The following is a 27,363-nucleotide window of genomic DNA, read 5'->3' as shown; positions in this document are numbered from 1 at the left end:
GATACGTGAGGTTGTATTCTATGTATCTCTTTAGGCAATTTACATGAGCTCACAGTACTGTCGCGCTTATGTTCCTTTGCACTCTAGCATCATCAGGTTAGTCATGGCATAAGGACTAGGTATTGCTCTATTTACATTACCCCTAGAGAAGCACAAAGTAGGAGACCAGCGGCACTGGGTGTTTGTACATAACTGAGGAGGTTTGGGTATCCTGACCATTTTGTCAAGTAATCACACAATCACACATTCTTCTATTCTCACAGTGTTTGTAGATTTTGACAAGGGGGTCGTGCAGAAGGGATATTAGTGTGATGCATTATATATATATATATATATATATATATATATATATATATGGTTAAACAGTTTCTTGGTATAGGATTGAGGCTTTTGTTTAATCGGGGACGATTTACAGTTATTTTCCGAGCCGGCCCCGCTACCCGGGTCACGCTGAGGATAATGATGCACTGCTAGCTCATGTCCGACTGTTCATGGGAACGGGCTTTCAGCGAATCCGCCAGGGAGCGGAGGCAACAGGGGTAGGTGAGGACTCTCTGAAGGTGGGGGCCGTGCTGCAGCACACGAAGAATCATGTCTTAAAATGGCGTTCTGGTTTTCAAAATGGTATCCAGGACCTAGCCCAATACAGTACGTTTGGTCAATGTGTCAGTCAGTGGACCACCCACCACCTGAGTCATGGACGTAACAAGGATGGGACTGCAGGGGAGGGGAGGGTCCCTTGGACCTGTCCTCCCATACAGCCACCACAAAACATATGAAGTTGCTCCTTATCGCTCGTATGGCGTATGGGCATATGGGCTCGTATCGATCATCCCAAATATAGTGTACAATTTGTTAAGTACTTTTATTTCACAATAAATGCTCTGAGAACATCCAGAGACTTACATATGCAAGCAAATAGGTAATTGTTTTCTTTGTTCTCCATCCACAAATGTTTATCGTGAGTCACGCAATATTCCTGTGAAGACTTTCCATGAACTTTTGCTACGCCACCAAAAAAACATATGAAGTTGCTCTGTATCACTTGTATAGCGTACGGGCATATGGGCCTGTGTCGATCATCCCAAAAAAAGGTCACTGGCATGCAACCACTAACGTATATCTGTAGCTGACGGTTAAAAAAAACATCAGTTGGTATCTGGAATCCATGACAATCACAGAAACTCAAGATGTAGCTGTTTAAAAAAAGATAACAAAATTGTGTCTCAGTAACCAATCTTATTACAGTTTATCATTTTAACCATCAATTTGGGCCCCTGTAACAACTATTGATAAACACGGACGTCAAACAATAATAACTCAAACAAAAGAACGTACAAATGACTCTTCAGTTTGCTGCACACATTACTGCTACAGAATATGGTGAGCTCGAAATGGGCATCACTACTTTCAGAGAGCTAAATAAAACCAAAATGAACAGATACACAGAATTTTTATTAAATCTTAGCGTTCAATTATGCGCTTGTGAACCTGGGGGAACCCACGACTGCACTACACCCATCTCGATGCTGCACTGCTCATATCCCCACGACAAAAAAAAACACACACACACAAGTTCTAATTGCGTGTCATTGCAATATACCACACACAACACACAATACAATTTACCCCACCAATATTGTCATCGAATTATAATTTGACTAGTTCATGTACAAAATCGCCCAAAAGTAAAACTTACATAATATTCGGCATTTCCATTGTATCGCCGTAAAACAAGCACTCCATCCACTTCAATGAATTTTCATAAAATGAAATTACATGTTCCTTTCTCCAATTTTTGAATAGTGAACATTATCATATTTGAAAATCTTACATCCCTGCCTTCATGCATTCCGTTCACAATCCTCTGTTTGTTTCAAGGTAAAAAAACAATTGAACCTTATACTGTGTACCAATGCGTGGTTCTGCTCAACTAGGAAACAAAAATTCTACGGCGCTGACCTTCACTCAGAAAGGGAGCAGATAGCAAACATATGAATTGTTTGCTACCATTTACCAATGCGAGTGACCCACAGTAACGCTACACCACCTGTCAGCTCATCTCCTGTTCACACAGCAACTCAAAACCAACATCATACTAAAGTGAAACAGCCAGTAGTGCATTGATTATATCTACAGACAACCACTACGACCGCGGACATGGCGAACACATCAGGGGCACCTGCCACCTAAACAAATACGGGATTTGACCCATCTCTTAGTCCCCAACCCTCCCCAAGCACTCCTGCACACCAACACACTCCTCACAATTGCATTTTGCCTCTGTTCACCACCACGCTGTCAGCGGATCCAAGATGGCGGGCGCATCGAAACAATGTGATGCACCTCACGCCTCACCCCAGCCAATCAGAGAGCATGTTGTGTGTCCGCGGACATGACGTAAGCCGATTAGCCAATCGGTGTCCTGTCCGCAGAGCGAACAGGGAAGTGTGTCCGCGGACATAGATATCACACATTTTTTTGCCTTACGTTTTGGCCATTTATAAAAAAAAACTACTGGATGGATTTACACCAAATTAACAAAAGCGCGCTTTCAGGACTAAGCCGCCACTCCTCCCGCAATTTTGATTGAAATCCGTCCAGCGGTTTGAGCTGTATGCGTGCGCAAAGTTTTTTCCCATTATGTCTATGGGAAAAAAAGAAATTTTGGGACCCCCCCTAGATTGGGCCATATACTTTTTTTGCAACGTTTGGTGAGGATTCGTCCAGGGGGAGCGAAGTTATAAGCCGCCCAAAAAGTGCTCTTCCTATGGGATTAGCAACTTAACCATAACTACACAGCCACTAACGTGGCTGTGTAACATATACATAAATACACTCAGGGTGCAATTTAGCACACAGGCAGAGTGACACGCACTGCACAACCAGCACTCCGGCACATTTCACAATTACAAGCACATTATGGCTACCTCCCAAGCCCACAAGGAAGCAACGAGAAAGGCACAAGCCTTGAATCTTTTTAACGAAACGTTTAGCATCAGTCACAAACAACCTAGTGTTACACCAGCAGTTGCAGATAACAATGAAATTGCTTTACTTAAAGAACTTGAGAAATTGCAAAAAAAAGAAGTGAGCAAATGGTGGGAGGAACATTCACTAAAAAACTACATTGATGTAGGAAGAATCCCACGAGGCTTACGAATCTTGACAATTCCTTCATTCGAAGAACAAGACCCCGAAATGCTCTAGGAATGGAGTGAAGCAACAACTGGGTGTTCAAAAACCTTTTTACAAATATTAGTAAAGTATGCTGGCGATGACAGGACCAAATTAGTGGACAAAATTAATGAAATAGAGGAAAAATTAAAGGTGATACAAGTAAGTGAAGAGGCTAAGAAACTGAAAAGGAACATGGAAAAAAACATGGCAAATTACAAAGAAGAAATAAAACAGAGAAAACAAAGGAAGTTTCTGAGAGACAAGGAGGATTATGGAAAAGGCAGAGTTTAAACATTTGCAAGAAGATTCAAACAATTAAGACAAACATCAGCCTCAGGCGAATCTGCAATTCCGGAATCAATTGAAGGAGAGGGTGGAATTAATTCATCGGCCTCCGAGTCAGATGTTACTGGTAGGGAGAGTGAGGAGTCTACCACACGTTTACATTTTTTAGACGAAATGAGACTGCTTTGCCAGGATGGCAAAAAACAAAAACAAGCAAGAGGTGGAGGTCAAATGAGGGGAAGAGGCAGAGGTGGCCGAAAAAAATGAGGAGGGGGCAGAGGGGCAACAAGTGCATCGAAAAGTACCCCGGCCAGATCTCTGTACTCTGGCAAGTAGAAGACATGAGTCAAGACACAGAGGCAAGTTTGAAAATCATTAACTTGTCAGATCATATTCTCACAGACAATCAGGAGGAACATCTTGGCATGGGCCTGAATTTCTGCCCCACATCTGGTTTTAATTACGTACAAACCTGAATTGATTTCAACCATTTTGTTAGAAAATTACGTCTAAAAAGTTCTTTGCCACTACAGACTTTAAAACACGGAAAGCCACAGCATTGGAAGGAAGAACTGAAATATCCATAGCTGAAATAGGTGTGCTATCTGACTTGGCAGAGTTACAAAAAGGCATGGAAGCAAATGCCGGACAAGAACAGGAACCCATAGACTTCGAAGAACTGAATATCAGAACGGATTGGACAGCAAAAAGTAGTCTAAAACAAAAGTCCAAATTCAACCTGATGATGACTATGGGCAATAACATTGATGCATTTGAAACTCTGCTTATAGATGATCTGAAAAAACTCAGAAGATGAAAAGGACAGAGGACAACAGACAATCTCACTGTAAAGGACAGAATGGCCCTTAAAGAATTACATGATCTTACCAACTGTATCATCAAGCCCTCAGATAAGGGACGAAACATCGTTCTCATGACCCGCGAAAATTACATCAAGGAGGCATACAAACAGTTAAACGATAAAAAATGCTACAAAAGAATTGAAAATAATCCCACCAAAGAACTAGAAAGTAAGGTGAAATATTTCGTAGCCAGTTGGGAACAGAATAGCCTTCTAACTGAAGAGAATTGCAAATTCTTACAAACAACGAACTCCACTACACCAACGATATACTTCCTTCCCAAAATACATAAGAACATTAAAAAACCACTTGGAAGACCGATTGCATCATTGGTAGCTTATGCATTGGAGAATATGTCCAAATTCATTGATGAGATACTTTTTTCATTTGTCTCTTCATTGCCACCCTATCTCAAAGATACTAAGGACTTTTTATCCCGGGTAAATGATATTACCTGGGAATCTAATTATATGATGGCCACTATGGACGTGGTGTCATTATATACATCTATTGGTCATGAGTATGGAAAAAAGCATGTGAAAGATACCTCAACACAAGATCACTTAATTACTATGAACATACGCAAATGATCTTTGAAATGATTGATATATGCCTGACCAACAATGTGTTTATTTTTAACGAGGAATTCTTTTGACAAGTACAAGGCACAGCTATGGGCACTACTTTCGCCCCGCCCTATGCAAATTTAACCATGGGGCCTGGGAAGCCACTGAGGTCGGGTCTGAACAAAATCAGGCTTAATGGAGGACGTTGTCATCTGGCTCAGGTACATAGACAACCTTTTCATAATTTGGAAAGGAACTGAACAAGGCTGGGTGGAATTGGTGAAACTATTAAATTAGAATGAGAACAACCTACGGTCCACCGAAACCCATAGCCACTCCTTCATAACCTTTTTGGATGTGAATCTACACATAGTTGATCAAACATTGACGTGTGAGCTACATAGAAAACCAACTGGCTCGAACACGCCACAACATGCAAAAAGCGGGCATCCAAAAAGTCTAATTTGGAGCGTATCTTATGAGGAGTTAGAACAACCTACGGTTCACCGAAACCCATAGCCACTCCTTCATAACCTTTTTGGATGTGAATCTACACATAGTTGATCAAACATTGACGTGTGAGCTACATAGAAAAGCAACTGCTTCGAACACGCCACTACATGCAAAAAGCGGGCATCCAAAAAGCCTAATTTGGAGCGTACCTTATGGGGAGTTCATAAGGATAAGACAAAATAGCTCCACTCTGGTCACCTATGATCATGAGAGTAAAATAACAGCCAGAGGCTTTAGACAACAATGCTATCCAAAAAAGGTTAAAGAAAGAGCGTATCTGAAAGCAAGAAGCCAGGACAGACAAGCTCTGTTGGCGATGAAACAAACAAAGAAGAACATAGAAAATGAACCGACATGCCTCATTTTGACTTTCAATAGTCAAACGCCAGATGTGAAACGCGTTTTACAAAAGCATTGGAAAGTATTAACCATAGACAAGGAAATTGGGAGATCATTGAAAAAGTACCCAGATATCAGGCTCAGAAGAAATTCCTCTATCAAGGATATATTGGTACATAGCTTCATGCAAAAAGAAGACGCTTCCGACGTTAATACGTGGCTGACAAGTAGAAGGAAAGGATTTCATAAGTGCAAAAGGTGCCATATTTGTAAATTTGCAAAACCTGTGACACTTTTGAGCACCCCATAACAGGAGCCAGGGTGGGCATAGATGAGAAAATCACGTGCGAGACAGAATATGTGGTCTATATACTGTTATGCTCTTGCAAAAGGTGGTACGTTGGGAGCACTAAATGTAAATTAAAATTGAGAGTGCAACAACATGTTAGAGCCATTCAACACAAAGATGCAAATTATCCAATGGCAAAGCATTTTACAGACCACCACTCTGGTCACCTATGATCATGAGAGTAAAATAACAGCCAGAGGCTTTAGACGACAATGCTATCCAAAAAAGGTTAAAGAAAGAGCGTATCTGAAAGCAAGAAGCCAGGACAGACAAGCTCTGTTGGCGATGAAACAAACAAAGAAGAACATAGAAAATGAACCGACATGCCTCATTTTGACTTTCAATAGTCAAACGCCAGATGTGAAACGCGTTTTACAAAAGCATTGGAAAGTATTAACCATAGACAAGGAAATTGGGAGATCATTGAAAAAGTACCCAGATATCAGGCTCAGAAGAAATTCCTCTATCAAGGATATATTGGTACATAGCTTCATGCAAAAAGAAGACGCTTCCGACGTTAATACGTGGCTGACAAGTAGAAGGAAAGGATTTCATAAGTGCAAAAGGTGCCATATTTGTAAATTTGCAAAACCTGTGACACTTTTGAGCACCCCATAACAGGAGCCAGGGTGGGCATAGATGAGAAAATCACGTGCGAGACAGAATATGTGGTCTATATACTGTTATGCTCTTGCAAAAGGTGGTACGTTGGGAGCACTAAATGTAAATTAAAATTGAGAGTGCAACAACATGTTAGAGCCATTCAACACAAAGATGCAAATTATCCAATGGCAAAGCATTTTACAGACCACCACGAAAGCGACATGAAGAGTTTTGCCTTTTTTGGAATCCACACCATTAAGAGCAGCCCAAGAGGTGGAGACAGAGAAACAAAGCTCAGGCAACAAGAGAGTCGCTGTATCCTTGACCTTGAAACCAAACAGCCAAATGGACATAGCGTAGATGAAGAACTTTATACTTTTTTCGGATATTAGAACAACACTATTGATACCAAGTCCTCAACGCTGACTGATTTTGTTTTGTATTGTTGTGTAATGTTTTTAACTATGGTTTTTAAAACATTTTTAAGGGTATTTTTGTATATTTTTGTGTCACAGTTGTGGGGAGTTATATGTCTCGGAAATTGACATCTCTAAGGGAGTTTACTGGCCTAAGAATTTGGAAATTAGATCCTGGTTTAACAAATCGAAGTTATAAATAACATGCATGTGAAGTCAGCACTTTAGCACTATGCACTCTATTTACGCTGCAAGCACTATGCTGCTAAGAAATACCAAATTGTTGGTTTAGCAAACCTATGCTGCTAGCACTATGCACTTTAAGCTGAAATAACTGATTAATTTGTTTTTATGCACTAAGTACTTCATGCATTGTGAGTATCACATTTTACACTTTAGAAATGACGTAATTTGGAAAATATTGAATGTCGAAATTAACAAGTAACAATGGTGGTTAATGAAATTGCAACGATAACGGCAAAGCTCAAACAAGAACCAATGAATTGAAACATCCGCTATTATGATGGTCCACTTGGATTATTATATCAGGGGCAGTATGTTAACTGGTGTGAATGCATTGTAGGTATTAAGCCTATTATAAGATGGCCACCAAGTTTCACATGGGATACAAGCCCCTTTTCGATGTCCATTGTCATGACCTCTTTCCATGTCCACTACCATGCTGCCAGTAACTTTAAAACGAGGTGGTGTTAGAGATATAGGGCCTCATCACGCCGGCACTAATAGCTCTACCGCCAAACCCCCCCAGCGCTATTAGCGCCGGATTACAGGTTTGGCGGAACGGTTATTGCCCATTCCCCATTGAGCCCATTTGGGAATTCCTCATTCCCCATTGGGTCCAATGGGGAAAATGTGCGCTATTACCACCGGTGGATTTCCCACCGGCAGTAATAACGCTGTTAATCGGCAAATTTGCTGCAGATTTCCCCCCAAGCTCAGAGGTGGGGGAAATCCGCCAAAGCCATGATCTGGCGGACCCTTAAATGCAGCGGTAATAGCGCTACCGCCGCATGTAAGGGTTACAGCCAAACTCGTGATGAGGCCCATAGTGTTGTGATCAAGCGGCAAGTGGTCCGCGAAGCGCGTCAACTGTTTTGTTTGGGAGAGCCGAGACTGATGGCGGCTATATGTCATGGAGCTATGATGCACAATCTATTATGATGAAATAAAGAAGAAATGTTTATTGGAATTCGGAGTACTGGACTGAGTATTCATTTTACTGAAAGGAGAGTGCTCCTATATATGCATATGGCTGTGACAAATTGACTTCTGCTGTGCAGGATTACAAGGATGAGTAGAGGAAAAGCACCCACATAGTCCTCACACTTCTACAAACTAAAGGACAACACAATCATACAGGTAAAACAAGCACAGTCAAGAGATAGACCTTCTTCTTTTTTTGTGGTAATGTGGGCTGAGGGAAGACTATACTCTCAAGAGGAGTGTGAATGTGGTTCAGTAGCAACCCAAACAGCGAAGTATGACAGTCCAATGTAAAGGAATATCCAATCAAGGTTACATAAAAATATATACTTTACTCAAACACACCATGTACAATAATAACTAACTAGAAAACACTGTAAAAACCCAACTCTGTAGCAAGAACACAGAACATGCAAAGATAGAAAAGATGCAGCACTTTGGGTAATGAGACAGGAGGAGAAAAGGCAATAAAAGACCACAATATTTAAAGGATACGTTCTGAGCTTGCAAAAAGGGATTACAATGTCTAAGCCAAGCTCTAGGGACCAATGATGACTTAGGGGGGCAGACATCAGTCAATAATACCTTTAACATGGTCTTGGTGGTCAACAGCCTCGAACTAAGCGCCTCCGCATCGACTGAGGGTTGTCTTTGGTTCAAAGATGCGATAGCTATGGTGGTCCAGCTGCAAGCTGGTGTCGAGTCCGGGTCGAAAGGAAAGGCAGCTGCAGTCTGAAATTGTTTACTTGAGCTATTTCAAAATGGGCAGTTACCTGGTTCAGTTCGGTGGTTGAGGATTCACAGCACTGTAGCTGGGCCAGGATTTGCAGACGAGTCTATTCTATGCAGGGCTCGTAGATCACGGGTCAGGAGGCACCTGGGCCAGGTCTATCGCTTTACAGGAGCAGTGATGAGGAGGCTAGTGCTTCTGATAGAGACTAGCGCAAGGGAGCAATGCTCTGTTAGTTCGGGCCGAGTCAACAAAGCTATTCAGCAGGTGCAGTGTAGCGCAGAACTTAGTCAAACAGGCAATGATCATTTGAAGAACAATAAACGACAAAGCCAACCTAGAAGGATCCTGATAGTTATTGAATACGTGCAAATGATGGCTTTCAGCGGGTCCACGTCGACGAAAGGGGTCTCAGCTCGTCTGGCTTCTAGGTGCTGTGAGTCCCACTCCAGGGTCTCCAGGGCCAATTTTAGTCCCTTCTCTGGCTCCCAAACATGGGGGAGGGTGGCACACACCTTCAGGGGTCCTGCAGCCAGGTGAGGTCCCATACAACAGGGTGGCTAGCAGAGATACTGGGCCTGATTACGAGGTAGAAGGTAGCTATGGTGTTATTAGCACCATGGCTACCCCCTTACCGCACACCGGGTCCGGGTTCTCGGAATGGGTACTTACCGGGTCATTCCAACCTTGGAGGACCCGGTAAATCCCCATTCTGAGAACCATTCCCCATTCCCATTCGGGCTCCCATAGGGCTCAATGGGAATGGGAAAGGAGCTAATAACGGGCCCCTAACCGGGTGCCACTAAGGGACCTTGTAATGCAGCGGTAAGGGGTTAACGGCAACGGCACCCTTAGCGTTGCCGTTAACACCTTACCGCCAAGCTTGTAATGAGGCCCACTGTCTTGGTCCAGCAGCAGAGATCACCCCAATGATTTCTGGAGTTGATTAGGGTACAGAGCTTGTCTCTGCCTTGGAACACCTGCCTTCACCTCACAACTGCAGGGCTCTGGTCAGGACTGCTCTCTCAGCAGGGTCAAACAAAATCTTCTTTCAGGATTGGAGTCCAAAGTATGATTCAAATAAGTTGTAAGTGATCCCTTCTTTAAAGGTAGAGGTTGAAAGGTGATTGGACTAAAGCTTGCCTGCTTTATTGACCCAATATCTGCTCTTGGAATTAATGGAATTTGCCCTTCCGACATCACACCCAAAGCGTTTTGTGCTACAGGAAGTAGAGGGGACAGGAAAGAGAAACAGAGGCAGACAGAACGAAAATGGTAGACATTTCCAAAATGTGTAAAGTGCTCCCTCTGCCACACTATCCCCACCCCCTTCCCTTCTCAATAGAATCAAATGCCCTTTAGACATGCAGCATTTTAGTGTGAGGCCTAGCCCTTGGTGAATGGGTGTGCCCTTTGATTCCTGTTCCCAGGCCAGCTTCCTGTTGATTTACTGTCTCTGGGGAAGGGGTGTCACCGGTCCTTACAAAGGAACAAATGGAGACAAACTCCCAATCCGCCAGTGGGTAGGGGGAGCCTTGTCTGGAATGGATACACATACCCGTCCACAGCTGAAACAGGCCCTTTGGGCAGACACATGTCTATTATCAAACTGAATGTGGCTGCAAAGATTATCTGTAGTGCCATGCGGCATGCATTAACTCAGCCATAGCTTTATTTTAGAGTTATCCTGCTAGCATCGTGGGTTACTTATGATCATCAAACCTTTAGTACAGAGGTACATATCTTAAATGGAGGCCCTGCACTGCAGAGATGTGGCCGTCACTGCAGCGGTCAACAGGTCAGCTGTGACCTCTGAACCTGCTCTGCGCTAATGGTAGAGCAGACGCTGCAATTCAGGATACTGATGTAGCAGGACACAGATACACACTATTCTTTTGGCATGGAGTTTATGAAATGGGAATCTGATCATCGATTACCCTTTCAGAGATGGAAGTATATGCATAATTGTAACAGTTAATAAAAAATTAAGAAGGCCACAGCTTTCCCACCCTAGCCAGGTGACAATTCATCACAATGGCCTAGCCTGGAGAGCAGCAGTGCCACAACAAAGTGCCCTCTGGCCAAGGGTATGACATCATGGATAGCTTATCAGACAGGAGGTTAGAGAGCTGCTATGACACAGTAAATGTGTGTCCACACATGTTGCAATGCAGAAACAGTAATTAACAAATCAACCAAAATAATAATCTTAACTCACCCTTGCAAGTGACATAATGCCAGGGGGCATCAGACCTCAAGAAGTGGGTGCTGCATAGCAGGCAAACACATTATTTCATAGCATCCAAGTGCCGCAATTCAGTTGGTCTGAGAGCAACACCACACAATGAGACAACACTCCTTCCAGATCCCTCCGCTCCTCTGGCTCCAACTCTCTGCTTGTCAAGCAATTCTCTAAGCAGAGAGCGTGTGGCCACTCCCTCTCCTAGGCTGGCTGCCTCCTCAGGAACAGCCTCCCACTTTCTCTCTGTCTGGAACTGGATCTCCTCAAGTTCCACAAACACCTCAAGACTTTCCTCTTTTCCCCCTCCTTCCCTCACTCCCTCTTGTGCTGATCCACACAGTAGTTGTTGATTGGTGACCTGGGCCCTTATGTGTCCTTCTAGTTCCTGGCCCTCTGTCAGATCGCCCACAGCATCCCGCCTCCCCCTGCACTTGCTTTTGGGCACCACTTGGCCTGTTGCCTCACAGGTCTGCACTTACCTGCTCTTCACTCCTCTGTGGACCCCCCCTTCCCTTCTTCCCCTGTTCCTACTCACTCCCTGCAGTTGCATGATCCAAATATTCCCAAGGCCTAGTAGCACCGCTTTCTGTATTTAGTATTTTTCATTGCCTTATTGTTTCCATTGTTCCCTCCCCTTGCCCTGTGGGTGCTTTGAAACACAATGTCCTTGATGTATATGTGCCTTACAAATGCCCAATAAATAAATAAACATACATTGACCTGTCAAGCAAGGCATGATGCATGGCACATGGATGGTGGGTGGTTTGAGCATAGGCCACATGGTTAATTGTAGGCTGTTATTGAAAGTCCCATGATTGGCCTTGCCCAGTTTTCTCTTCTAAAATGCTTTCTATGGCAGGTGTCTAACCCTAATGATGCAAGTGCAAGAAATTAAAAAAATAATCACAGTGAAAGTAATTACTCACAAAACAATAATGAATCACATGTGGAGTCCACGCAGAGTCCCGCTTTGCCTTTGCCAGGACCGCTGCTTCAATGGATGATTATCTTCACTACGCGTTGTATGAACCTTTACTACGTGACCCACAAGGCTCCATTACGCTCCATAACATTTGAGGGGGCATGTATATAAACAGGAGCCGCGTGCACAGCGCACGAGCACACGTGGAGTCCACGCAGAGTCCCACTTTGCCTTTGCCAGGACCGCTGCTTCAACGGATGATTATCTTCACTACGCGTTGTATGAACTTTTACTACGTGATCCACAAGGTGCTGACCTTCTGACTTCTAATATTGGACTATAATCATTACTATAGCAGACTATATACTCATATTTACTTTGGTTACTTGTAGGCTCCATTATGCTCCATAACGTTTGAGGGGGCGTGTATATAAACAGGAGACGCGCGCACAGCGTGCACGCACACGTGGAGTCCACGCAGAGTCCCGCTTTGCCGCTTTGCCGCGGCGACTCGGCCCGGGCTGTGGTTGCTCCCTTTTTGGTACTTATTCAGGTTCTTGGTCTTTTCTCTGATCAGATTGTGATATTGTTTTCTACCTGACTCATGCTGTTGTGTACTAAATAGTGCCCGGCTTGCATTTTTACTTTTAAAGCAGCTTGTGGTGGTGTGTACGAGGTCTGGCCTCTAGGTATTGATGTCTCGTGTTATGTACACACTCAAATCGGATATGCCTGGAATGCCGGCCCAAATTCCATCTGAAAATAATGCTAATGCCACTCCGAATAGAACTGCCACTCCTAACGGTTAATTACCAAACCATTCATGCATAACTCCTTTCAATGAGCCAATACCTAAATTGAGTGATGAAAAAAAAGCGATTATGCCGAATATCCAAGAAATCTATAACGCTTACCCCAGCAAATAAAACCCCCTCACAAAATCGAGACATCAGAAACTTTTATGAAAAAATAAATGACTCTTCAGCAGTGACTCAAGTTTCAGCGCAATCTGAAAAGGTCACCCAGCCAGTGTCCAATCCAATGCTTGAGTCCACAAGTACAACAAACCTTGATTTAAGTGTGATAAATCCTTCTGTAATTATCTCTGACCAAACTTTATTGACAATTCCCCAGTCACCTAACAAAATCATTCAGCGCAAAAGAATGGTATCGGTAGTTGAGGAAGAAACTTTGAATTCCTCTGTGGCAGCAGTTATTGCTACTTCTGATGCCGTTTGCGTCAGTGAACCTGTTGTGGAACCTGCACACCAAAGTATCAATATCACTGCTGAGAGTGTTGTATGTGAGGAAGTGATTGAAATTGTTGATGTGAGTGCCAAAGAGACCCCTATGATTGATACTCCGTTGCACCCGAGTAATAACGATCTGGACAGTTCTAGACTTTCTGTTATCATGGATTATAATCTTCCATTCTCTATGGATTCTATGAGACATGCTATCGATGAATCCTTTATTCAGCCGACGCCGCAACGTTGTTTGTCTTCAAAAACATCTGGTGTGGCTCTTGCGAATCCAGCGTTCATAGAGATTACTTTGGGGGCCGTTAACACAACTATAACAAGTCTTTTCCAACTCTTTGAAGTGATGGATCACAAGATAGCTCTCCAATCAACAAAAATTGTTCAGATTGGTGAATGGATGAAATGCTGTTCCAATGAATCGTCCGCCCCTGAAACAATCAAGAACATAATGCAGAGATTCACTGCCCTAGAAATCAAAAACTCCCCTGGCCCTTTGTCTGTAGAACACCAAAGATCCAACATCGTACAGAGATTGTCAGTATTAGAGCAAAATTATATTGCTTGCCTGCTGAGCCTAGACACTCCCACAAAAGCCTTACCTACATTCACGAAGATTATACGACCTGTGGAGTGTGTAAATATCTCAAGTGATAAGAAAAATGATTCATGGGTCAGTGTTGATTCGCCACCAAGATCTGATCATATTATTCCTAACAGAGCTATTCCTAGTAAAGAGAACTCTGTGCAGATCCAAAAAAACGGTAAGAAATCCATGGTTCTAAAAAGAACCAAAACATCGACATCCAAAATGTCCGCGGTGGAAAAAATGAGTAAACCAAATACTAAAGTCACTCAAACTAAAAACCCTTTCATAGCGACCACTACCTTATCCATTCATCCCTTAGGCATTCCTTCCCAGGGCTCAGGAGGGTTTCAAGATATTGTTTCATCACAAAATCCTCCTGTGGCTCCAGAATTAATCGCTATGCCTCTACCTGTTCCACTGGCTGCAAGCATGCCGCAAGCCTTGTCCTGTGGTAATGCTCCTTTGAACGAACTTGCAGAACTCCTTGATCAAAACTCTTTCATGGTGCTGCCTCAGCAGTACCCTAGTGCTGTTGAAGCTCCATCTTCCCTTCCGACTCGAGCAGCCGTTGTGTGGTCTGACCGACATCAAGCTCCCGCTGCGGCTGTGGGATTTGAAGATCGCTTGTCTACCTTGAAATCGGCAGTAGATGCGTATCTTTTTAGAAGGCTATCAGAGGTGATCCCAGAGGTTAGCCGGAAGTGTGTTAATTCTTCGTCCGCTGAAATGACTTGTGCCTTAAAGCCACAAGATGACCTTCCCCTCAGATAATATACCATGGCTTCAAAAAATGTACCGTCAGAGAATGTGCCTAATAATCACCATTCTTCTTGTCAAAACAAGGTGAACCCTAATGTGAACCCTGCATTAAATTCCAAATCACAGTTGAATAACCAAAAACATCCCAAAACGCAATGATTCAACTCTTTCCACACCTTGATTTTGAAGTGTCGTGATGGACCCTTTGCAAAATATGATTTGTGTCTCTCAAGTGTTTTGAATATTTTTGCTGAAATTCAGTCATTGGAAGATCTCTCCTCGAGTGATTTTGACCAAATTGAGTTCCTCTGTGATAGAAATGTATCAATTGTAAGGTTATGGATCAAACCGTGGCTGGTTCGCAATACATTATGGAAAGCGAAAATGGATCTCTTTAATATGGGTTTTCTGCTCGCTTTAGATCCAGCCCGTCAACACCCTCAGGAGACTATTGAACAGGTTGCAAATGCAGTCCCATTGTCTGTTGTAGATTGTGTATGTCCTTTTTGTACTGTTGACAGTAGCTCTCAGAAAACGTTGACCTAAAAAAGTCAATCGTAACCATCAATTACTAAGAAAAGTGAAACAATCTCGCTGGCAAGCTGGAACACAAGAGGCTTTTCTTACCTTCAATGGGCCTCCAATGATCAGTTGAATAGCTTTGATAGCGTGGCCTTGCAAGAAACATGGATGCTACAAGCACCCACATGGGATGATCACAATCTTATTTTATTGCCTGCAGTCACGTCACGTAAAGGTAGACCTACGTCCGGCCTATTAGTGGCAGTAAGAAACCACTCCAATAGAAACTTCCAAATTGTTGATTGGCTTTCGCCGAACAGATTTGTTCAATTGGTCAAGATCACTCATGGATCGCAAGTATATGCGCTCATTACCCTCTATCGTAATCCAGCTGGCATTACTGATGATGCCTTATATCGTGCCCTATCACTGGTTTTCGAAAACAAAACAATTGCTCAGTATAAGATCTTGGGCATTAAGTTGGTAGGTGACTTGAATCTTGCCTGTTTCCTGACAAATAAGAAGGGAGTGTGTAATGCAAGTCGGAGATGGAGCATGTTTGCTAAAGATCTAAATCTAAAAATGGCGAATGGGGCTATTTCAGGTGATATTCCTCCCCAACACACTTGGGAGAGGGGAGACTCAAGGTCGACAATTGATTACATTTCTGTGTGCGACAGTATATTTGTGAATGCCAACAAATTTGAGATTCTTAAGCAAACAAGCAGTGATCATCACCTGCTTTCTTTGTATTGGTCCAACTTAGTCCAAACTGACACCTCACTTCAAACGTGGTCAAAACAAATGCTGTTAGTTAACAACGGCAAAAATCGCTTTCGTTAGTCTCCTGAAAGGCTGTCATCTTTAAATATGGCCATCTTAAAAAATCAAAGAACAAATAATGTTTTATCATATGTTGATGTACTAGACACATTCAGAAACATTTTACCATCAAATAACAGATCGTCTCGCACTCATATTCATGGCTTTGATCTTGCGTTACAAGAACGCAAAACGTCCTTAAGAAAAGAATTACGCAGATTATGCAAATTGCCGCTGGTTGACGAGCTCAAAGCCATTAAAATAGCGAGATGCTCGTATCGAAACTGGACGCGCTCCAGAAAAGCCCATCTCTTCCAAATTGACAGTGAAAAATTCATGTTTGCTTGCCATAATAAAAACTCCGCCCAAGTGTGGCAACTTTTGAATAAATGTAATTCCACATCCCAAGTGGAGACTTAACTAAACGGGGTACAGGAAGCACAATGGATAATGCATTTTTCTAAATTATATGCTGACAACAAAATTAATGATTTTGAATACACTAATAGAACCCGTTCATGTTGGTTTCTGAACTGTACCATTGACAGTGTGCAAGATTTTATAAACAAATCATCTTCTTCAAGAGCTGCTGAGCCTGATGGCCTTTACGAACTATATGTTCAAGGAAAATCCAAAAGAATGGGCGACTATATTAAATAACACCTTTCAACATATTTTGCTAACCAAAACAATACCAAAATCCTGGCGCACATCTCTAATAGTACACATTTATAAAAAAAGGTGATCGTAAGGATCCTAAATGTTATCGCCCTCTTGCTCTCTTGGATGCACCTGGTAAGATTTTCTCTCGCTTGGTTCTGAGAGAGTTTAATCAATGGACAGTTAAAGTAAATCAGCGTGATCCCGCCCAGACCGGCTTTGTAGCAGGCTTGGGGACTGCGGTCAATTTAATTACTCTACATGCCATCAAACAGCGTGCACAAATCACAAAACAACCGATTTATTTTGCTTTTGTGGATCTGCATTCTGCTTTTGATTCAGTTTGAGGACCTAAATTTATGGACAAACTAATCAAGGCAGACTGCCCGCCAACCTTAAGTGACATCATTTTTGCATTGCAATCAAACACCTCAGTATTTATAAGATTGAACACAGAGGGGTTATTGTCAACAGCAGTGACCACCGAACGTGGACTAAAGCAGGGATGCATTCTTGCCTCAGCTTTGTTCAATTTCTTTATTAGCAATGTCAGAAGGATTTTTGATGAGGTTCCTCAGGATGCTCCAAAGTTACATAATATTGAGGTGAAAGCACTTTGGTATGCAGATGAATTAGTGTTAATTTCAAAAATGCCCATTGGTCTTCAAAATCTGTGTACGTACTTTAGAGCTAATGAGTTGGTGGTAAATAGCAAGAAAAACCAAGTTGTTGTGTATGCACCAAAAGGCACGCGCCGACACAGAATGGAGTGGAAAATGTAACAAATAAGCCTGGAGGTGGTTCCAAATTATGTATATTTAGGCCTCATATTTGATGGTCCCACTTCACTCCACTCCCAACTAGCCAGAATTGAATTCAAACTAACTGCTGCAATACATCAAACAAGACTAATCATGTTCAAGTATGGTACATTTTTGATTAAATCAGCACTCAGATTTTGGACTCAGAATGTTATTCCCACCATATTGTATGGTTCAGAGAAATACAATGTTATTCATCTAGCCTTTTTGAATGTATTGGAAGCAAAGATTTGGCGTGCGATTCTTCATCTTCCGCAATGTACCCCTGGGGCCATAATTCGTTATGAATTAGGGTTAACATCTCTAACTGCTATGTACAACTGGCACTTATGTAGCTTATTTAGGAAAAGTCTATTATCTGCTCTTAATGATTCCACTTTAGCCACAGTGTCCAGTTATCTGCTATCATCAGCCCATGAGTTCCCCAAAACATGGTCTAAAAACATCTTGTTCATAATGTTAAATGCTGAAATCTCAATTGAAACCCTTGCCTTTAACCCTGGTAGAGCAAAGAAAAAGCTTTATTTGATGGATTGGATTGATACTAGATCCTCCTGTCTGAAGTATAAGGACTTTGATTCCTCTGTGTTTGCCCCCAAGAGATACAGAGAAATGGCTTCTTATCTTTGTAAAGCTCCGTATACTGCCATCAGAAATGCTATATTACGCTTTCGCTTCAACTTATGCTCCACTCGTGAAGTTCAAGCACGGAGGAAACAGATTGATCCTGAAGCTAAAGGGTGTCGTTTCTGAAACAACCTAGCAATTGTAGAAACTTTAGAGCACGTCTTAGTAGACTGTCCAGATCTTATGTACTTAAGACAAATTCATTTTATCAAACATCTGGCATACATTAGTCAAATGAGACATGAAAATAGATGGATTACATTATCAGCCACTAATAGCATGAGTATAAGAATAGCAACTATGAGCGGCATCGGGGTGGAAGTGAATAGGCTGTCTGATTTATTTCAAATAAAAAGGGGACAGAGGACAGGCAGTGCAGGTTCCTACTTCAATATGTAAGGGAGACTGGGAAGTGGAAGGAGATTTAGAGGTGGTGCTCCGTTGAAAAGGGAACAAAACGGCAAACATCATCTATTAAAATGGAAATCACAGGCTCCTGCCCTTCAGAAGCCACCAGAAAAATAAGAACAAGAAGAGTCTGATACTGGGCAAAGCGTACCTCACTTGTCAGCTAATATTACAAATCTTCATGACCTATACTGTGTGCTTGGTCAATTTACTGTGCAGGAATCTGATTGGTAGACATGGAGACTCCTGTTAGCAGCTGGTGTAGTAGTTATGATTTTGAGACATCTGAGAGAGCCTCTCCTTCAGCATTGACTTGAGCAGAGAGGCCACTATTTCTCAACACACTTTCTGCACTGGGTGACAGACCTCATGCCCTGGAGCTGTTGAGTAACCTACAGTTGAGACAGAGGAGATGTGCTGTGGAGGGATGGGGGTTGAAATCACGAAATGGAAATGCTTGAAGGAGAAAAGACCGAATATTATTTTTCTGAAATACCTTTGGTCTTTTCTCCCCTGAACATTTCCGACTAGGCCCATGTGCACTGCCCCCATACTCCCTCATCTCCCTACTTACATTGCTGCCGACTCGCTGCTGTGTCGCCTGCAACACCTGTTCCCTTTCACCCTTCTGTGATCGGGAACCAGTGCCGCAGGGTCCTTTCCTTTTTTTCCCAAAATGTTCTGCGCCCACCCCACCCCCCCGCAGCACCTGCCACCGAATGGGAGATTTGGTCAAACTTTACGGCCGTTCGGTATTTTCGAATGGCCAAAATTCGGCCAAATCTCCCATTCGGTCTATTCATCTCAGTCTTTTTGGATGATCCCTGTGAATAGGCTGACCAACACTGTGAAACAATGTACTGACTATCCTACTGAAACACCTCGCTGCAGCTTTGGTGTGGTGCAGCTGGGATCCGAAGGAGGAAGAACCATTCTGAATTGAAGGCCAAGCAGTAGTACTGACTGACATGCCTAAAGTAATTGGGCACACTTGAAAAATAAAGGTGTAGCATGATGGAGGTCATATCAAGCCTTTCATGATGCAAGCCCAGGTGATGAAAAACCGATCATGATTTGGGCTAGTGGTACTAATCTAGAAACACTGTGAACTTGGACGTTAGGAGTGACATTGCATAGAACATAGTTATGGAGGAGTCACTAACTTTCAGAGAGCACCTTGTGCTGCAAAAATCGAAGATGATGCATACGATACTCAACAATACTCAACTGGAATGTGGATGGGCCCCAAGGTTTTGAGTAGGAGGTGTTATTCAAATATGAGGGCCTCTTTGGAGGACTCTCCCCTTCACATATCAACGCATGAGAGGATAACGCTCTGGAGGACCATGGTATTGGGTTGACAAGTGGTATCCACAATAGTGAAGAACCTTGCTGGTGTGCCTTCAACAGAACTAAGGAGAAAAAAGGCTATTAAAAAAGAGGTAGTTCCTTGGCTGTTGTTAATGCGATGGAAGGGTCGTCTGTGAGGATAGAAGCCCCAGTCGGAAGTGGGATCTGCATGTAATGCTTTGCAAAGTTTTGTCTAATGGAAGTACTGGTTTGGGGAGGTTTTCATTTGCTGACATGTGAGTTCGGTTGAGGGGCCGCCCTCTTAAATCATCCTGAAATGCTTTGGTCTAGTCTAGTTGAGAGAAATCATGCAGGAGCTATATCTTTGCTTGTTTTCTCCATTGATATTGCATTTCGACCCTTACCTGATGGGTGGGAAGGACAGACCATTATTTTCCTGTTGGGTTAGGAGTCTTGTGGAAAAGAAATTATAATCTGGGTTTGTGCTCCGCTTGCAGGATTTGAGGCTCAGATAGAAGGGCAAACTGATGTTTGAATTTGTAGTGATGAATGAATATCATCATTTTCAAATGTATTTTCTAGAAACTTTTTAGCATTGTAAAATGTCTTTCTTGTATTTCTGATTTGTGTATTTGGGAAATGTTCACTTGTTGAACTGTTGCACATTCATTAAAAAAAAGGTACAATGTGCTTTGTGATTATCAATTTACAATTCGTATATTGACTATTCCACCCATGTTCCCATCCTTAATAATATTTAGTTAAAAATGTATATCTGTCATGACGCGCGCTCCATGGAAGCTATGGAGCCAATGGAAGGGCTGATTCCGTGCCTCCACCAGCGGTCTAGTCTCCCACGCACTGCACGTACCGTCATGACGCATAAATAGGCGTCTCACGCGGTGCTCTATGCGTTGCAACCTTGCTTTCCTCGCCAGGTTCGTATGCTAGTGCTCCTCTCAGACCCCCTCTTGTGCATTTCTGCTTGCTCCCTCTTGTCAGTCCTCAGTGATTGCCCGCTCTGCTCTTAGCCCTTGATCCCTCAGGGTGCTCCCTCCTCTCCTCTGTTCCTCCCGCTTTGTAGCCCTTGTACCTTCTTCCGCTCTAGTGCTTTTCTCTTCCTTGTTGGGCATACCTCTACTATTGTATGCTCCTTCCCACCGCAGTCTTCTGCAGACCTCTTCCTCATTCCTCGGAAACGGTATCCATTCCAACAGCGCTCAGGATACGCACGCTAACCCGACTCCCGCAGTGTCTTCTGGGAATTGAAGTCCTCTCATCTACTTCAACGGAAAGCCTTCAGCCTTGACTTCCGTAGTGCTAACTACATCCAAGCACACCAGGGTTTTTCAGCCACGCTTTTCCCTGGTTTTGGGGGCGGACTCCACAAACTCAACAGGAAAGGACGGAACCTCTGGAGAGAAAAGAGAGCCATAGACACAGACAGTTCCTCAGAAGAACTCAGCACAGGTGAGGAGGAGGGATCCAAGGAGGGTATTTGTCAAGCAACCAATACTTCATCGCATGACAATATCAAAATACAGTTTAATGAAGAGCAAGTACAAATGATGGAGACAACGGCATGTTTTAATTGGAACAAATGTTCTGGAAGTAAAGGGTCTTCTTTCATTTCTCCATGTTAGACTAGTGAGTGGTCAATCAAGGAGTTATACAAATGGACTCATGGACAGAAGCTTGAATCTTTGTAAAACAATGCACGATTCTGAAAAATAATTCCTTTGCATTTTATCGAGAGACCATTTAAGAGATTGAGTTTTCTTCCTTGCATAAAAACAAGCACCACAATAGCCTCCAATAATGACCCCCACTCAATGCAGATGCAACTTGGAGGTAGACTTTGTTGCACATATTATATGCAGACCCCGTTGGAAACAAGATTCTAAAGTCCCCTGTCAATGGAACAGTACAGTCGACCCACACACATAAATACATCCTTCATGCTCCGATGAACGTGCAGGGAAGCCTCGAAATACACAGCAGGCATTATCTGCCTAGGAGGGTGCAGGCTCTGGCCCCAACCAACGCCTAATGGCCTCTCTCAACCTCTCCCATGAGCAGGATCCAAACAAAGGACAGGGATTTTTCTCTGGTGGGACCCTTTGAGAGAAGCTGTGCCTGTTTAGGCGTCTATCAGATAATTGCAGAAAAGGTGTAGCCCTGTGCTTTTATCACAATATGCTTATTCTGAGAACCAGCTGGGAGGAGGGAAGTCACTCAGGCAGAGTCACTGTCTAGAATAAAATGTGCAGGGAAAGGATACTATGAAGAATACAGCAGAGCACCATCAGGCTGAGAGACATAATGGATGATTGGTATCCCAATGCATTAAAGAGTGTGGGAGAGAGTATCTGCTATGTGTGGATGCATCTGGAATGCTCTGAGTTTAGGTTACTAGTCTTCTATATTCTTCAATGGAGTAGCTTGACCTGCCAATGTCTATAGAAACTCCAGTCTATTATCTCATTTGAAATGAGATTGATGGGTGCAGGGGAATAGAAGTTCACAATCAGTCAGAAATTGCTTTTATACGTAATTAAAAGAAGGGTGCACTAGGTATACTCTCCGTTAGTGCCTCAATAGATAGAACATAATATGCAATTCAGTTATTTTTAGTTAGTTTGAATCTGGTAAGATATCTGTCCAACTGCAATAAAATAATGCTTTGGGAGCTCCTTCATGGGGAGGGCCTGCAGAGTTACTTTTACTCGAGTGTTTTCTAAATTTGTTTCTGGATGTCTCATTGAAAGTGTGGTGGTAAATCCCCCCGAAAAATGATTACCGTCCATTGAAAGGAGGCACACTGGCTGATTCAGGCTTTACCACTGGTAAATTCTGCATGCCATAACACAAAAACAGTGCATTTGTGACAATTACCAGCAATACCACCCTGCATGCACAAAATACATGGCGTGCAGCAATGTGCAGAATTCATAGAAAAACACTGCAGCCAGTGGCCATTACTGGAAATTCAATACATTTTGAATCTGGACAACCACAGGCAATCCAAAATAAATGAGTGGCAAACAGGTCTCAGGGGATGTTCCAGGTGGCAATGATACTGATGGCTGCTAAGGAATCCATACTTCAGCCAGCAAGAGCCAACAGTCCTGGCAGAGGGTATGGCTATGGTGGCAGACAGACTAGTGGCCAACCCCATGGCCAAAACTGCACGCAAGAAATCTGCTGCACTATGGGACCATATCCAGGACCCTGTGTGAGCTGTGTCCACTTACCTCCAGAGTACAAATGACTGCCACAAGCGCTGGGTCAACCTGAAGGTACAAGTGCAAGGCATTCTGGCAGAGCATCACAATAAATGCATGGCCACATGTGATGGGTCTGTACCTGACCCCTTCATGCATTCCTGGGTCATAGGTTCCCAGGAAATTGCCTTTTGAGTACTGATTCATCAACATTTTACAGGTCTTTAATATTGTGCATATGGGACAATATGCATTTAACTGGTATCCTAGTAAATGTTCTGTGTTGCTAACACTATATTCTACACAACAACGTGACTCTCAACCTGGCAAGGGCAACCCCATTTTGGAATAATTCTGCAGACTTACCTGAGAAAGGAAACACTTCACAATCCACTGGAAAAGTCAGTTACCAGGGCATGCAAGTATCAAGTGTGTCACAAAGAGCCAACAAGTACTAACAGACCCCATAGACAAGCAGGATCCCTACCTCTTCTTCATCATCACTGGCATTTTGCAGGTTATCAGATGTTGTCTCAGAAATATGTCTCCTGATGCAGAGGTTATGCCACATGCAACATACAATGATTATGTTGCCCACCTTTTTGGGTGTGTATATTATCGCTCTGGTTCTGCATTGCAGGCAGCATAATCTTGATTTAGGGAGGCAGAAGGCCTTCTCAATTGCACATCTGGCACAGATGGGTGGTTCATAGTAGTGTTTTTCCAGTGGGCATTGGGGATCACAAAATGGCATCACCAGTTATATAGGAGGGAGTAGCCTGCACCACTTGTTAGGATGGGTTTGTCACTGCACAACATTAGAAGTGTCCTCCTTAAAGTAATAATAATAATAATAATAATAATAGTAATAATAATAATAAATAAAATATGCAAACATGTTTTAAAACCTGCATAGTCATAGCTGCTTCTGTGTATAGGGAAGTGTGGTGCACTTCCCATCTCCATCCTGCCCCCCATTAATTTCCAATGGATCCCCTCTCCATACCCTCATGTCCCAGATATTCTCTCTGCATAACACTGCCTCATTTCCCAAGTAATTCCTCTGCATACTCCCCCACCATGTTGCATGTATTCATTAGCCCCATTCATCATTTCCCAGCTATTCTCTCTGCATATCCCATCCATCATTTCCCAGGAGCATAATCTGCCCATCATTTGCAGAAGTTCCCTGTGTGTACTCTCCCCCTTCCCCCGCCATGTCCTGCTGCTTACACTGTATGGACACTCTCAACGGGTGTCGGGTGGAATGTCATACATAAAAAACACATCTGCAGTTCTCTGTGGGTGTCCATGTACGTTGGTCGACAGATTTTGCGCATTGCCCTAGAAAAGTGTGTTGGCTGCAACAGTGGTTGATGTTCATGTCTGCATCACTTGTTATCTGCACATTGAGTGTGTGTTGCATCTTTCAATTACTGTATAGCTGCTCCCTGGCACGCAGGACCTGTAATTGGAAATGTTTTCAGTCCATGGCCCATATGACATTAAAAATTGAGTGATATCATAGAATCTTCCTTTGATGGCATTTATAGCTTCTATGGGGGTGGGTAGTTCAATATGAGCTGTGGTATGTGATGGAGGGCATGTAGAACCTACGTGAGGACTTGTGAGAATGTTGGCTGTTACATACCATGCAAGATTCCCAACAGGTACAGGAAGGTTCCAGTGCTAAAGAAATGCAGGGCAGACAACAACTTCAGGTGAGAAGTTATGACTGTGGATATGCCGATGTGACTTTGCACCTCACACTGAATGAACTGCAGGACTTCCTGGATGGTGTTCCTATCAACACACAGTGGGAGTGACAGAAATTGAACTTTCAGATTCCATTCAACAGATATGCTTTATTGCCAGGAGCATTGGGAGCAATGTCTTCTGTATTGTCACTGTGTATGCTGATATTGCCTTGTCAGCTCTGGAGCTGACTGGACCACCACTGTTTTAGATTCAGTCACATCTGAGATGTGGCAGCACTGCATGTCCATACCCTAATCTTCAGTTGGGATGGACCCTGCACAATATCCAGAATGGTCTGGACTTGTTGCAGCTGCTGCTTGAGTACATTTTCAATGCTTTCCTGCTGCTGCTTAATGTTGTTCACCCTGCTTCAGATTCCATCGATGGTGTACTGGGGCACACTGTAACGGGTGCGGACATGGCTGAGGGATTTCACACAGGTACATGTCCCCAGCACACCAGAATCCAGAGATACAATGGTCAGAGGGTACTGCAGAATAGTCACATCTTCAGCTGGGCCAGTGTTTGACGGTGTAAACTCGCGGGTTGCGGTTATAGCATCCAGCAGCTGACTAGCCACCATGGAGGCCTTCAGGCTGATGGTGACAGGTGAAGCAGTAGCATCAAGATCAGTGTTTGTGGTGGTGGTGCCAGTAGCCTCAACTGCTGGTGTGGAGGTAGCCTGGCTTGTAGGTAGAGCTGCCTTGCAGGTACTGTTGGCTGATGCTTTCTTGCCAGGGGTTGGTGGGTGCTCTGAAGGAATCGGGAAGTAGACACAGACGACTGAGGAATGTTTGGTTCACAATCTTTTATTAAAATCACAAACAGGGTTGAGATAAGGTCTATCTTGCCCTATGCTGAGGTGGGATTTCCCTGCCTAACTGAAACTAATGATAGTCTGTGTCAGGAGGTCCAAAGTAAATGTCCATCTGTGTCCAAAACCTGTTCTTGCCCTCACGTCTATTTGTTCAAACTGTGTGTAGGGATTTCAGCATAAAAGGAAAAATTGTTCAAACTAAATTTCAGAGCTTCTTCCGGCTCTTGCTCGAAAAGGGGTTCTCTCTTTCCCAGGATTCCAGATAGTTCACTTTCAATCAAAGGGAGTTCTGTTCCCCAAGTTTTCAAGTCTCTCACTATTTTCACAACACAATTCCTCAGGATTTTTCCCCGCTTTCAGGCCTTTTGGCTCTTTCATCAATATCACAAAGTTCAACTCTTGAAATTCACAATGTACGAGTTTCTCTCTTTATTCAACCATAAACCTATAGATGAGGTAAGTGGCCTCTTATTATTTGGGTGTATTGAATCTTGGCATAGTTGTTGGACCCATTACAGGTCACGCAACCGACACACCTGATTGGCTTCTTTTCCAAGTTACACTACCACTGCTACATCTCAACAGTGGTGTTGTACTTATATTCTTGCAGTCCTTTTCAACAATTGTTTTGCCACCATTCACTTGTTGAAACACCTTCTCATAATGTTGCATAATTTCAGGGACCTGTGTGTTCGAGTACCTCATATGGTCCATGCCATTTGGATATTAGCTTATTCTCTGAGGTTGGCAGTAATACTAGGAGTTTTTGACCTACAGAAAAAAGAACATAAGGGAGCCTTTTGATTACATGATGTTTTCTGTTGTTCTTGTGCTTTTGCAAAGTGTGTTTGAACTAAATATCTTACCACCGCCATATGTTCTTTATACCTGTGTGCGGTTTTCGAAAGTGGGATTGGGGCTTCCACTCTTTCACCCCAGGTTTCCCTTAACATGTCTAAGATGTCTCGGGCTTCCCATCCATAAAGTAATCAAAATGGGGAAAAGCCTGTAGACGCCTGAGGGGATTTCCTAATCGCAAATAAGGCCCATGGTACCATTTGATCCCAATTCCATCCATCCTGTTCCACTAACTTCAATAATATGGTCTTCAGTGTTTTATAAAATCTCTCCACAAGGCCATCAGTTTGGGGATGGTACACTTAGGTCCTAAGGGTGGTGATGTGTAATAACTGCGTCACTTCCCCCATGAATTTGCTCATAAATGTAGATCCTTGATCCTTTAAGATTTCTTTAGGAAAACCTACTCTAGAGAAAAAAGGAGGTAGCTGTTTCAGGATCTACAGGGTGGTGTTGGCTCTGAGGGGAAAGGTTTCAGGATATTGTGTGGCATAGTCTACTATAACCAAGATGTACTTATTCCCTAACTCTGATGTGTCCAGGGGACCTACGATATCCATCCCAATTCGGGAAAATGGGACTTCAATTATTGGGAGAGGATGCAAGTGTACTGCAGGTGGAATATGGGCACTGGTCTTTTGGCATATGTCACAGGATTGAATAAAGGTCTTAATATCGGCATGAATCCTGGGCCAA

This window comes from Ambystoma mexicanum, chromosome 6q (genome assembly GCF_040938575.1).
Source record: "Ambystoma mexicanum isolate Mex_15411 chromosome 6q, UKY_AmexF1_1, whole genome shotgun sequence".
In the NCBI taxonomy this organism is placed as follows: Eukaryota; Metazoa; Chordata; class Amphibia; order Caudata; family Ambystomatidae; genus Ambystoma; species Ambystoma mexicanum.
This window is presented reverse-complemented; position numbering follows the sequence as displayed.